The 15894-nt window shown below is 37.9% G+C and overlaps 1 long non-coding RNA gene across 1 annotated transcript; it reads left to right on the top strand.

Annotated features, from left to right (window-relative positions):
- Positions 1 to 14882: 14882 nt before the first annotated feature.
- Positions 14883 to 15489, top strand: LOC138402491 (uncharacterized). Its single transcript, XR_011236852.1, has 2 exons — positions 14883 to 15122; positions 15363 to 15489. It is a non-coding gene; the product is annotated as an uncharacterized lncRNA (long non-coding RNA).
- Positions 15490 to 15894: the final 405 nt, after the last annotated feature.

Below are 15894 nucleotides of genomic sequence, written 5' to 3'. Positions count from 1 at the left end.
TTATGTAATTGATGCTACAAATAAAGCATTTCCCGGTGATTAAGGAATAAAAAATATAGAATGAGCCTTAAGATAGAGATAAACTGAGGAAGGTCGTGTACACCGATTTTCAAATGTGTTATTTTAATATTTTTTTATGGTCTAACCCCAAAAATCACAATTTTCGGATTTATTCCTTATGCTATAAGACCTACTTACCTACCAAATTTCACGATTCTAGGTCAACGGGAAGAACCCTATAGGTTTTTTTGACAGACACGACGGACAGGCGGACAGGCAGACAGGCAGACAACAAAGTGAGCCTATAAGGGTTACTTTTTCCTTTTGAGGTATGGAGCCCTAAAATCATGAAATACACTAATAAAATTTTGAATACTAAATTTTCCAGGCCATTTTTATTTTAAATTATGGTCAGTATTTATCATAAATCATGATCATGCCATTGCTAATTCCAAAAGCTATACGAGGTACCTACCTAGTGGTAAAAAACTGAGGTCGATTTTAAGGAGTTAATAAATTTTCTTTTATCGCAATAGGTACCTGTACCGAGCTAGTTAAAGATAAATGAATCCACCCTAATCCAATTTAAGAAAAAAAGAACTCCAGTTAAGGAATATTTATGTATTACTGTAAAAGAAACTTCGGTGAAAGTGGCAAAACTGTGAGCGCATAAATCTGCGTCGACTGCCTCATGAACGTCGCCTCGTGCCAACTTTACATTCAACACTTTGAGAAAACTCACTACAGACTCGTCGTTTTTTGTTCCAACTTAGAAGTTGGGACTTTATATTAGAGAGAAAGCCCTGGAGGGCCAGACCTTCGTTATTTTACAAAAGCTGAAAGTTTCTTTGCGTATTGTCCCCAACATTGGGAGGAACGATCTGCGCTTATGAAATTTGGATCATGGTGACTTTGAGAGATAATAAAAGAAAGCTTTATTTTCCTTTCATATATATACATTGATACATATTCTAAAAAAATTAAAACCTAACTTTTATCTTATTTTACTAATAATAATTAATAATTAATATCTACAAAGTTCTAAATTAAATACTGCGTAGATGTACTAGAAAGGACCGCTTTTAGCGGTGAAAGCCTCCTCCAACCTTTTCTAAGGCTCTCTGTCATTTGTCTTTGGGAGATAACAGATGTTTAAAAAATTACGTCAAAGTATAAAGTGTAACATTGACCGATATCAATTCAGGATCATAACCGAGAGCTTCCTGACTCTAGTTAACTGTGGTACTGGCAGTCAGCAGGAGTGCAGGGTTCAGGTGAAATCTCGAATAATAAAAATAACGCAATTGTGATAACAGTGAAATGAAATAGATACCGTGACGTGACCCTGAACACGCCTGTCGCCTGCCGAGTGTACGCAGTGGTACGCAGATGGCTGTTCCGCGTGAACGAGCGCCTAATCCGGCTGATTTATGTGCGCCGCCATGATGGATGCCGCTCGACTACGTGACCCATACCCGCTGTATTGATATACGAGTATTTTTGACGTTTACCTTCTTCTGATAGCCCTATTTTATCAAGATACTATTGCTCGCGACTTAGACTGCGTCCCGCTGGAATTGTCTTTTCCGGTGGATTTTCCAAAAAAAATCTTTTATACTTACGAACCTTGCAACAAAAAGAAAAACAAGTAATTCGGAAGTTATGCGCGTCGATACATTGCGGCGAATCATTTTCATTTAAACAACGTTAGTTTTAGTATACGCAAAATCTGAAAGTAGTTTGTTCAGAATCAGTAACAGAAACGAACGCAATCATTTTTACTACGTGTTATATTTTCACCAAAAAATACTTTAAAATCCTGCAAGTTTGAACAGCTAGTCGAATGACCCGCATGCATCAGCTGATTCGAGCCGCGCAAGCGCAGCGCGCGCGACCGACGCCAGCCGTCCCGTTCGCTCACAACCGCTCGCTTGGGGTGACCATGTTTATCGAGGACAGCGACTCAACACAACAAGCTTATGCATTAAATATTTTTGAAAATTTTTATAAATTAATATATTCTTCATACAAAAAAAATTCGACATGTGTTTCGGTCTATGCGTTAACTAAAACTAAGGTTATATAGAAGACCTACAGCTCAAACCCCCGCTGTACGAACTGGAGAGTGCATAAAGTGGTCTCTAAGCCTCCACTCTACCTTACCTATAATAATTCTGGTATCTGTAAAATAAAAGTGAGTAGGCACATTCTAGGCAAACGCGTAGGTACCGTGTTAGGCAACATTACCACTTCCCATCAGGTGTGATCGTGGTCAAGCGTATGTCTATAGTGAATAAACAAACTTCTAATCTTTTTTGTTGCCTGTTCTCCTCAATATGTTCTCAAAGGTGTGTGAAGTCTGCCAATTCACACTTAACCAGCGTGGTAGATTATGACTAAACCCTTCTCATTCTGAGAGGAGACCGGTGGGGTGATTACGTAAAACGTTGCAGTATTGCAGCAACGCGACAGCAGTAGCAATGCGATAGTGCATTTGCTGTCTCTCTTCTTCTTATTTTGCTTTGTGGCTATTGCTCTTTATCTAGCCGGACATTTGACAGCAATGATAGCGACATTTACACCTGTCGCAAACCTGTCGCGAGATACGTAATCACCCCGCCGTGCTCAGTAGTGAGCCGGCGATGGGACAGCAGGACCTCTCTAACACAGTTCTATAAAATTAGACCTAGAAACAGATCCTATACGCTGGCCGTACCTACCTCAAAATAATAACATTGGAAGTCATTCAATACTAGTTTCCAGCGAAGATGTCAACACGTCCTCTCAACACGGTAGGGACGCTCAATATTGACATAGGATCCCTTCGCACATCTCCGTCATGTCATCAACACATACAATAATAATATGTACGTCCAAACGCGGCTTAGCAATATTTTTTTGTAATAATAGGAAAAATGTACAGGAGAAAATATATATTAACATTCCGATATTAAATTGAAGCAATATTTATATTTTTTCCCAATTTTTAGGGTTCCGTACCTCAAAAGGAAAAACGGTCACTTTGTTGTCTGTCTGTCAAGAAACCTATAAGGGTACTTCCCATTAATCTAGGATCACGAAATTTAGCAGGTAGATACCTAGGTCTTATAGCACACGAAAAATCCGAAAACCGTGAATTTGTGGCTACATCACAAAAAAAGATGTATTCGATCCCGGGCAAGAACCGCTAACTTTTCGGATTTATATGCGTTTTAAGAAATTAAATATCACGTCTTGCTTTAACGGTGAAGGAAGACATCGTGAGGTAACCTAAATGCCTGAGCGTTCTCCATAATATTCTCAAAGGCGTGTGAAGTCTGCCATGGCCAAAACCATTTTCACTCTGAAAGGTGACCCGTGCTCCATAGTGAGCCAGCGATGGGTCGATCACGATGATTATGATGAAAAAAAACAACTACTTTCACCACTCGAGCAGTTAATAAATCCAATTTTCATTATAAAAAATAAAAAATGCTATCAGAAAACTGGTGATTCCGGATCAAGTCCTCAATATTCCCGTGAGCCTGTGCTTAGTGCTGTGTGAGTGGGGAGGGGACGGGGGGATGGGGGGATGGGGGGGAGGAGGGGGGGGGGAGCCTATTACCGATACTCGCAGTTCTGTTCATTAGGCCGAGTGCTCGATGCTGGTTTAATGAACGAAAAAAACGCGGTTGCTTCTCGATGAATGATGATCTAATTTGAATAACTGATGACTAGAAAACTTTTTATTTCATTTTAGTACCTTTGTCTACTTTCGCATTTAGGGGTTCACAAGGAAATCTAATCTTATAGTCTCTTCCAATCGGTCTATCCGTCTGTAAATCTGTATGTCTATTTAAATTTGTTACTGCTAAGAAAACATATTTAAATTGTGATTTCATAAATATATATTAAAATAGGTAGGGTATATCAAGCGACAAAAAAAAACAATTTTACTATCTTGCAGCGTGGTCGTGTTTTAGACTTTAGTTTTGAATTTTATCTTGTTTTTATTATTCTGAACTTATTTTACTTACTGATAATCAAAATATTACGTTGTTCTGTACAGCGAAGTAACGCCTGCACTATAAACAATGGATCTAGCAATTTCCCGCTGCAAGTAGGTATTTATTGGTGCAGATAAAGTGAGATTGAGTGCAGCGCGCCCCGCGGGAGGCTGTGAGGCTCCGCGACAGAACCACGCTGATCTCTTCGCATTCATTTTAATTAGAACAATTTTTGCCATCAGATTTTATAGGGCATAATTGAGCGCAAATAGCACTTAATTTTTAGTTTTAAAAATAGGTAGGTATCCTTATATATAGGATCACTTCGTTGTCTGTTTATTTGAGTGTCAATGCAATATTTTCTCAGGAACGCATGGAGCTGGAGGTATCAGGTTGATATTAAGAGGTCTATGGTCCGTTGGAGCTGTAAAAAAAATAAGCATCTAAATCAACTTTAACCTTCCAGGTTAGCCCACTTCTGTCTTAGACTGCATCACCACTTACCACCAGATGAGATTGCAGTCAAGCGCTCACTTGCATCTGAATAAAATGTAAAAATATTAAAAAGCTATAGGACCCGTAATTTGGCGAGGAGCTATTACTTATATCTCAAAGCACAAATAAAGGAAAAATAGAAAATTGTGTAATAAAATCAAATTATTAAAAAAATACGATTACAAACTTAGATTTGCAGTTAGAGATTTTCCTTCCGTCTCGCACTTGGCCGTGACTGTCTAGACTAGATTATTTTACATAGAATTTTATATTATGTAAAATAAGGTTTAAAAGGTTTCAAATATCAAGCAGAATTTTGATATTTGAAATCTTTTGAAACCAAATTCATGATAAAATTGAGAAAAATATTACTTACTAGATGATGCCCGCGACTTCGTCCGCGTGGATTTAGGTTTTTGAAAATCCCGTGGGAACTCTTTAATTTTCCGGAATAAAAAGTAGCTTATGTCCTTCCCCGGGATACAAACTATCTCTGTACCAAATTTCGTCAAAATTGGTTGAACCGTGAAAAGCTAGTAGGCAGACAGACAGACAGATAGACAGACAGACACACTTTCACATTTTTAATATTAATATCGATAGGTAAGTAGTATGTTTTTCTAAACGGAAACCAAAGTTTAAAAGCAGGTCAACATTACTTCTGATAATATGAAAATGCACATAAATGCATACGACGCGCTTTTAGCATTATAATGCATTGAAATGCATTTTACGGAGGAGAGCTCAGCCCCGGGAGGTTTCAGGATTTATTGACGTCTTTGTTCCGACGCCTTCGAATACATTCCGATGCATTACCTGCACTGTAAATAACTTCAGCGGTAGACAACTAGGAATCCTTTTAGGTATCACAACATCAACACAACATTGTGTGCAACAAAGTCAACCTAACACGTAGATATTAATAATATTATAATATGTCTGACTTAAACGTTAATCTCAAAAAGTGTATTTCTTAAAAGTCATCTTTTTCATAATTTCTGCAATCAAACATGATGGCAAGTAAAGGTTACTTGCGCTTGCCTAGAAAATGCCTATTCACTCCTGATTTTTAGATAGATTTAAAAATAGAGGGAAAACTGAAACCCAAGAGTTTTTCCGTATACTAGCAATTCGAAAAAAATTAGAGGAAGCAAATCGATTCATACCTATAGTACGCGACAGGTCGAGATGGCAACCGAAGTGGGGACGCCTCGCACACCCGTGCAGCCAACGCGCTAACCCGGTGCGGGCGAGCGCGGGTAACGAAACCGATTACCATCTCGACCGGTCGAGCACTATACCTGTCCTTGGAATTTCGATTACTTACCTAAGGATGCAGACCTCCTCGATCTCTTGCTTCAGTAAGTGAGGCAGGATCCAGAAAAGCTCCTGAATGCATTGTAAGAAATATTTATGGCTAGCTGATGCCCGCGACTTCGTACGCGTGGATTTCCGCGTCCCTCTCCAGCTCTTAAACTATACCCATGCAAAAAATCACGTCGATCCGTTGCTCCGCTGCGATGTAATTGAAGGACAACCCAACAAACAAACACACTTTCACAATTATAATAGGGGTATTGATAAGTTCAATCAAACCACAGTATCTTCTAAGACCAGAATCATTCTACGACGCAATCCTTGAGGAGCATCACGGGTCGAAGTGTCATCTGGTCGCGTTTTAAAAGTATGTTGTATCTTTAAAGTTATTAATTGAACCGTAATGATTATCGCAGAGAGGGTCCAAGTTTAAACTTCTTCCCCTTCTTCCCTCCATTGTATCTGAGAGAATACCGGGCGAAATATTAAATACGCCCGCTTCCGGCTAACAGGCCGACATTTGGACCCGCTCAGTCGGAAGCGAACAAGTTTTGCCAATTAAGAAATTTCCTTCATCTTTTTATTAGAATATTTGTTTGGCGAAAGATTTAATTATCGAACTTAATATCGAAAAAAAAACTACAATATCTAAGTTCAGTTATTTGGCGCTTTTTATACCGAATAGGTACCTACCTATACACCTCCTACTAATTTTTGGAAAATGAAAATATAAAAAGTTAAATGTGCGGGATCATTTTAATCTACCACATCCTCACACTATCCACATCCTCACACTATCCACATCCTCACACTATCCACATCCTCACACTATCCACATCCTCACACTATCCACATCCTCACACTATCCACATCCTCACACTATCCACATCCTCACACTATCCACATCCTCACACTATCCACATCCTCACACTATCCACATCCTCACACTATCCACATCCTCACACTATCCACATCCTCACACTATCCACATCCTCACACTATCCACATCCTCACACTATCCACATCCTCACACTATCCACATCCTCACACTATCCACATCCTCACACTATCCACATCATCACAAGTACAATTAGATGGAGCCTAAACTAATGGACTGATTTCAAATTAGTAAGACTTTTAACAATAAATTGTAGACTTTCTCTGACAAAGGTTGCACTGTGATAAAATTACGTTAATTAAGTCATTTTAGGGAGATTATGGCAAAATTAGTCTATAGTAAGAAGATACGACAACGCGCAATGGTGCCACAACTAAAATAAAACGTCAAAGATCACGCCATATTATAAAAAGTAAAAATCGTTGATGTTCTTATTTCATAAATTATAAATATTTTGCTATTTTCCTTATTGAGCATGACGAGATATTTAAAATTACGAGCACATTACGCGCTCTATGAGTTTAATAGCTCATTAAAGCAGAGCAATATACGAGTGCGCTGTGCGGAGCTGAGGGATGCTCGCGAAGCCGCACAAATTACCGCACAGCAAGGCGAGCACACACGAGGCCGTCTGCCGCAGCGGAAGGCGGAGACGGTCGCGCGATCGCACCGTCATCCCGTGTTGTTACGCTAGTTCACTCTCGCCATAATATGTTGGATGGAAGTGATCCTTGTGATTGTATTCGTAATGTAAATGTTTCTATCACCCTGTCCCCATTAGCAAAGATTAACTGGAAGAGAATAACTCTTATGTAATAAATTTCCCTTTGTACATTCTATTTTTTATGTGCAATAAATAGTTTAAAACAAACAAGCAAACACATAAACAAAACTACCTGTATCATTTGTCATGTCATTTCCTACAATTGCACCTCTGCTGCAACTGAACGATTTACGGACGTCTAGTCTAGTGGTGTTCTTTTTGTCATATTTCTGGCATATGAACTATCTGGCACATGGATCTCATTATTTTACTAGACCTATTTGACAGGAAATTATAATACGCGACCGAAAGTGATGAACATCGGCTTTTAATGACATTTCGTTTTTGTAGAGCGTTGTCTCTGTTACTCATAACCCTATGACGCTTTGTCGGTATCAACGACCGAGACAGTGCTTTACGAATTTGCTGTCTCCTTCTAAAGATCGATGTTCATCACTTTTGGTCGCGTACAGTATATGTTTTTACGCGTAACTAACGTTTTACCGAATAGTTATGCTGTACAAAATCTTGACCCGCTTGACCGCGCACCGCTACGGCAAGCCGTGTAGTGTGATACCCGCCTTACCGCAGACACTGTCAGCTGCGAACGTCGGGATAAGGTCGGGATGTTTTATTACCGCGAATTAAAAGCTGAGCTTTATACCAATGATATGCACAGCCAAAGATACAAACGACCTCAGTCTTAGCACAAGAATAGTGCAAGTTTCTGATGAAAAACTAAATTAAGTATATTGGATAGAAATTTCACTCGAAGCTAGTTACCAGGATAATAGCAAAGTAGTTTAGAATGTATGCACGATGCTGCATAGAAAGCAAAATAAAATTGAATGAAATAAAAATTGTAATCAAAAGATTTTTGATACAAATAAACTTTTACAAGAGCTTTCGGATCGTTAAGTGAATCTACAAGATCGCAACCAAACGTTTTTAAATAAAATAAAACAAACAGTTCCTTTCAAGAGAAACGTTATACTTAAATATTATATCCTTATACGTCGTATCGTTATTAAAATCTCGTGGCAACTCTTTGTTTTTCCGGGATCAAAATCAGTTAATCTGTTGGGCCGTGAAAAGCTAGCAGACAGACAGACACTCTTTCGCATTTATAATATTAGTATAGTATGGACATTGCGGTCTGTGTATCAATGTTTTAAGCATATTAGTCGGAGCAGAGTCGGTCGGAAAATGAAACGCCGTCAAAAGCGTAAAGCGCATAGCGGGCATAGGTCTCTTGTAGAGACTTCCACATGGCAAGGTCTTGCGCCGCTTCAATTCAGCGGCTCCCTGCCACTCGTTTGATAATATCGTCTGTTTCTGACTGACTGACTGACTGATTGGCTGATCTACCAACGCACAGCTCAAACTACTGGATGGATCAGGCTGTTTGGCATGCAGATAGTTATTATGACGTAGACATCCGCTAAGAAAGGATGTTTGTAATTCAATCCCTAAAGGGGTAAAATAGAAGTTTGGTGTAGTCCACGCGGACGAAGTTTCGGAAATAAGGTAATTTTTTATAATTTTCATGGTGGCCATTTTGAAAAGTTGATTTTTTTGGTTGTTATAGCGGTAATAGAAAATATGCACACTGTGAAATTTTCAACTCTCCATCTATTAAAAAACTCCAGAAAAAATGTTAAGTTTATAGTAAATGTCTGATGGAGGTTATTAAATATTCTCAAGATGGCAAGAAAGTTTGCATATAAAATTTAAATAATTAAAATTAGGCATGTCTAGAAAATAGTATTAGGAGGTTCACAAATTTATTCCATTACTAAAATTTCATCAAAGTAATTTGTTGAGATAAATTCTACATCAGAATATACCTAGCTCTCCATTTTAATATTGTGAGACTTGAATTTGTAATGTAGTACCTACAAATTATTCCAATTTAATATCTAAGTACTTATTCATATTATTTTAATGTTGATAAGATATTTTTTGTTTTATTATTTAATAGTTATTAATTATAAAGTATTGTTAGTTATATTAAATTTAGGCAGGTTGAGTTCTCTGTGGTACCTATCAATGCCCACGGCTGCGTCTGCGTGGATCATGGTTTTTAAAAATCCCGGGGGAATTCTTTGCTTCTCCGGGATAAATAGTATCTATTTTTCATCAGTCTCGGGAATCAAGCGATCTCTGTAACAAATTTCATATAAATTAGTTAAATGGATCGGTTTTTGGAACTCTTTAATTTTTGGGGATAAAATATCCTTGTTTCCATCCCTGTGATGTTAACTAACTTTATACTTTTCATCAAAATTGGTTATACGGATGGGCCGTGAAAAGTACGCAGACAAACGGACAGCCACACTTTCGCATTTATAATATTAGTATGTAAGTATGTATCGATATAATGTATGAAACTGTGATAGCCTAGTGGTTAAGACGCCCGCCTCCTAATCGGAGGTCGGGGGTTCGATCCCGGGCACACTTCTCTAACTCTTCGGAGTTATGTGCGTTTTAAGTAATTAAATATCACCTGCACATCTGAGAGTTTTTCATAATGTTCTCAAAGGTGTGTGAAGTCCGCCAATCCGTACTTGGCTAGCGTGGTAGACTATGGCCAAACCCCTTCTCATTCTAAAAGGAGATTCATGCTCTGTGGTGAGCCTGCGATGATCATGATCATGATGATGACGTAAGTATGGATTAGTATGGATGAGTATGGAAAGTATGGATCGGGCCACAATAACTGTACATAATACAGCAACATTATTTGTCTCTATAGACCATAGAGAGACGCAACAGTGCGTAGCGGAGCTCCCAGGAGGAAACGTGATCTATTTACTTGAGTTTTTGTTTGCCTGAAAAATGCCCAACTTTTTGGAAAGCGATTTTTAACCCCAATGATGAAAAAATAAGGTACCTATGTACTTTCTTCAACGTCGGTGCCCACTGTGTTTGCCATCATAGCTCCTGAATAGATGGGTTTCTGCAATCTTTTTATTTTTGATTTTTTTAATTTCATTACTTAGTTAGCCCTAGACTGCGAAGCGGGCTAACTTGGAAAGGGGTATGGACTATGGCAGTTTTTAATAAAAACCCGTACTCTGTAACGGTAGCGTTGTAACTAGCCACGGCCGTAGCCTCCTAGAGACAATTTAGAAACGATAAATTCCTAAATATCCCTTGCCAGGAATCGAAACCGGGACCTCCAAAAGGCCACTCACCAAAGCGCCAGAGAATCCTAAAAATGTAAAGCCATTGTGAGTGCATGTTGGGAATTATTTCAATTTTTTATTTAGGTACTAGCTGGATGCCCGCGACTTCGTGCGCGTGGATTTAGGTTTTCAAAAGTGGATGTGGTCTACACGGACTTCGAAAAAGCATTCGACCGTGTAGATCATGTTATCCTACTTCAAAAACTAAGTGTACTTGGCATAAATGGGAGCTTGCTCCGGTGGTTCACTTCATACATTAAAAACCATATGCAAGCAGTTGTCTTGGGTAGTGCTAGAAGTGACTTCGTGACTATACCCTCAGGAGTACCTCAAGGGTCCATTCTAGGCCCCCTTTTATATAACGCCTATATATTTGACATTGGAAGCTGCTTCCACCATGCGCAATACTTAATGTTTGCGGATGACAAAAAAGTTTTCGCCAAAATACGTTCCATTGAAGATTGTTATAAATTACAAAAAGACCTCAATGCCTTGACAGAATACTACGCAAGGAACAGGATCTCAGTTAATGTTAAAAAGTGCCACCATATAACTTTGACTCGTAAAATAAATATAATTGAATTTGACTACATAATCAATGGCACAAACTTACCCAGAGTGACTACCGTTAGAGATCTGGGTATCCAAGTTGATACTAAACTTTCAATGGATGTCCATATTGATAAGGTAGTAAATAGAGCTTACAAACAATTGGGTTTCATCAAACGGGTAACCCGTTCTTTTAGTAATGTGGAATGCATAAAAACACTTTACTTCGCGTATGTCCGGAGTATTCTAGAATATGCGTGTAATATCTGGTCGCCTCAATACATAATATATGCCCATAGGCTTGAAACCATACAGAGGCAGTTTCTTAAATACTTAGCTTTTAAAGACTTTAAAAAATTTAATAGTTATGAGGAAGCGTGTACTCACTACGGTATCGGCTCACTGGAACATAGAAGGGAACAATGTGATATGTTGTTACTGCAAGCAATTTTAACCGGCTCAATCGATTGTCCTAGCTTACTCTCAGCCTTTTCATTTAATGCTCAACCTTTAAGAACGCGTCACACGCGCCTTCTAAATGTTCCCAAATCTAACTCAAATTATGCGCGAAATTCTATAATTCCACGCTTGGTACGTACTTATAACAATCAGTTCGCTGAGTTTGACTTATTTTACCTATCAAACAATAAATTTAAAAAGGAATTAAGAAACTATCATCGTAAAACAAAAAAAAAGTAGCTAACATCTAAATATGCATGCAATCATACACTCCCATTTACACACACACACACATGCACACACGCTCACACATATTCATAAGCACACACTCACACACGCATACACACACACATACAATCATACACACACTGTTGTAATTTTATTTTATTATTGTATATACCTACATTTATTCTAACTCTATTCTGTTAAAATAGTTTAATTATAATTTTAAGTAATCTCTTTTGGCCTTCTGTTATACCTAGATTTAAATTTAAATAATAATTATGTATTTACGCTGTTGATTACTTTCAAATAAACAAAATAAAAAAAATAAAAATAAAATAAAAATCCCTTGGGAACTCTTTGATTTTTCCAGGATAAAAAGTAGTCTATGTCACTCTCCAGGTATATACCCATACAAAAAATCACGTCAATTCGTTGCACCGTTGCGACGTGATTGAAGGACAAACCAACAAATCTACAAACAAACACACTTTCTCATTTATAATAGGAGAGATTTTTTATTTATTTAACAGTATTTATTTTGTATAATAAAAACAAAGTGCAAGTTTTCTTCAAAAGCCAATGGAAACTGCAATAAACCCCCGCGAGTCGCGTCTCCAACTTGCGACTAGTTTGGTAAGTAAGGGATTAAAGTTTCATTTTAAACTATTCCGAGCGTTGAATACAAGGAGTACTTCGCTGTTTTTTCTCTACGCTTGTTTGAGAAGTTCCGAGAAACAAGGCAGCTCTGTGTAATGACGTCGAAAACAATTTATTACAGTTTAAATAAGTTTAAAAGTCGTTGGCTGGCTACTACTATTTTATTTTTATCGATAACTAGTTTACGCCCGCGACTTTGTCCGCGTGCGCTACACAAATTTCGAACCCTCGTTTAACCCCTTTAGGAATTGAATTTTCAAAAATCTTTTCTTAGCGTATGTCTGAATAATAGCTGTTATCTGCATGCCAAATTTCAGCTCAAACCACAGTAGTTTGAGCTGTGCGTTGATAAATCAGGCAGTCAGTCAGTCAGCTTTTCCTATTATATTAGGCTAGTTTATTCCCGCGACTTCGTCCGCGTGGACTACACAAATTTCACACTCCTATCTTACCCCTTTAGGGTTTGAATATTCAAAAATTCGTTCTTAGCGGATGTCTACGTCATAATAGCTATCTGCATTTCAAATTTCAGCCCGATCCGTCCAGTAGTTCGAGCTGTGCGTTGATAGATCAGTCAGTCAGGGAGCTTTTCATTTTATATAATACTTAGATAGATAAAGATATGAAAACCACAAATAATCAAGTTGATAAAATGAGCTTTTTTGCAATAAACATAATACGCAAACATTAAGTAGTGAAAACTGCGGCGGCTGTGGCGCATTTAACGTTTCATAATGAGACCGACTTAAATCCTTTCAGCCGAGTATGAGTCTTCATTAGGCTTACATCAACTCGCGATGGAGGCACAGTTTAATGTAACCGCCATATTATGTCATACTCTGATTGTTTTACAATTTTTGGAGCCTCAATAGCTCAACCGGTTTAGGAGTGGACTGAAAACCGAAAGGTCGACGGTTCAAACCCCGCCCGTTGCACTATTGTCGTACCTACTCCTAGCACAAGCTTGACGCTTAGTTGGAGAGGAAAGGGGAATATTAAGGGAATATTAGTCATTTAAAAAATGCCTAATATTCTTTTAAAAAAAAAATCATTTACAATCATTGACTTATATATTATTTCGTAAGGACAGGGCCATTGAACAAGCAAAATAGCACCGACTCATTGGTCCTAAAATGTTTATTTAGCACCAATGCAACCTCAGTGACGTCTGGATTTCAAACGGGTAAGGGTTAGTATCTAAGAGGTGGCGCTGATTTATTTGGTTCCAAAACCGTGAAAAAAAATGTTCGCTTGAGCATGTCTTGTCATTTATATCGATGTTTACAATCGATTTTCTTCTTTGACATCACAATAACTGACATGGCACTTGCCTACTCCTAAATATATAAAAGGAAAAGGTGAGTGACTGACTGTTGACCCTAATCTGTCATTTTGTGTTTTAACTTTTTTCTCATAGAAAATATTAAAATTTAACTTTAGTAAAGAATTATGGAATAGTTGTCGGAAAGAAAAGAGGAGGAACATAAATTAATATAAATAAATAGCTAGTTTGTAAACAACAACGATACAAGCTGTGCATTATTATTCCCAGTCAGGCGCGTTTGCAACAACAATATAATGCATAGGTAATAAATAGGTCTACTGTCATCATATTGTATGTAAGCGGTAAATATTTGACGAACGGATTGAACGCAAATCGGAAACATAAAGAGCCATTATCCATAAATCATAATCACCATGTTTGCTCCAAATCAACTAATTAATGGTTGACACCGTTTCTATATGTTTAACTAGCTTATATACTCGTTGGGTATTAAGTACTAGCTGATGCCCGCGACTTCGCTCATGTGGCCTCAGGTTTTTAAAACTGTTAAATTTTCCGGGATAATAAGTAGCCTATGTCGGGATAACCATGCAGAAAATTACGTCGATCCGTTGCTCCGTTGTGACGTGATTAAAGGACAAACAAACACACTTTCGCATTAATAATATGGGTAGTGCTTTGAAACTTAATATCCCAGGTCAAGTTGGCATCTAGCTTCTTTTGGCATGACCCACGTAGTATAAAGAAAATACGAGGTGAAAACTGGTATGATTTCTAATTCCTGTATAAATTTGTCCCTCTCGCTAGTGGGAAATTTTACAACGCTGCATTTTCTGGTGCGAGGTTGCCATTCTAGCACCTTGAGACCCCAATGTATACCGATTTTTAGAATTATGTGCCTTGTCCAATGCCTCTTCAGCTTCTCTCTTCTCGGAACCCGTTGCTGAAGCCGGTTACTCTAGTTTTCCAACTGATCTCCTCATTTCTGTAAAATCTTTGCAAAATAGAAACATCTAAAAAAGTCATCGATATAAATGACAAGATATGCCCAAGCCAATGATATTAGAAGAAAATAGGTAGATACGTTATACGCGGACCGCAAGTGGCACGTTAAAACTAAGCTAATTAGCAAACCTGAGCTCAGTCGCCCGCTGTCGTCGCGCTATCGATGACGTCGTTGATAGTAATGTGTATTTTGTTTTCGTCTCCCAAAACAACCGAAAATGCCGTCGTGTGTGATGAGATTCTGCACAAACTACACAAGCAAGGTTTCCAAAAGTCAAGGAATCACATTTCATTCGTAAGTAAAACTATTTCTTTTATATAATTCGTATTTTTCACTTATTTAACAATAACAAACTCGTGCACGTTCGTGTAAAATGCAACTCATTGCAATTTGTACCTTATGTCACATGCCATAAGTACGTATCAAGTTATCGTTGTACGTATTTTAAAGTTTCCGATCAAAGAATATAAAATAAACAGATAGGTCTCTTCTGAGTATTGACAATTCAAATAGTGTGCATATTTCCTGTTTTAGGGAAGGATAAATTAACTATGGTCTAACATCTTTTTACGGTCCACTGCTGGGTCTCTTCATACAATGAGGGAATTTTGGCTATGGGTATGTAGATTGTGTAATAGTAAATATTTTCAAAAATAAAAAATATTTTCATTTCACATTTTATTCCTTTACCTACCTTCCCGCGGCTTCGTCCGCGTAAATTTTAGTAATTTTATTTCGACTTCTTTTCCATGTATGGGAGCCCCCTTTATTTAATTTAATTTAATTTTTATTATTTTTATTATTTTTATTATTTTACAATAGAAATACATTCTGTGAAAATTTCAACTGTCTACCTATTACGGCTTACGAGATACAGCCCGCTGACAGATGGACGTACAGACAGCGGAGGCTTAGTAATAGGGTCCCGTTGGCACCCCTTGGGCACGGAACCCTAAAAACGAGCGGAACCGCGGGAAAAAGCTAGTTAGTAATATATTAAATACCACAGTATAAGGTTTTTATTTTACTATACAACTACAGTGTAGGCATAAATCGGCATTAGCCG

Source organism: Maniola hyperantus, chromosome 6 (genome assembly GCF_902806685.2).
Source record: "Maniola hyperantus chromosome 6, iAphHyp1.2, whole genome shotgun sequence".
Taxonomy (NCBI): Eukaryota; Metazoa; Arthropoda; class Insecta; order Lepidoptera; family Nymphalidae; genus Maniola; species Maniola hyperantus.
The sequence above is the reverse complement of the archived record's forward strand: the minus strand, read 5'-3'. Positions and strand labels throughout refer to the sequence as shown.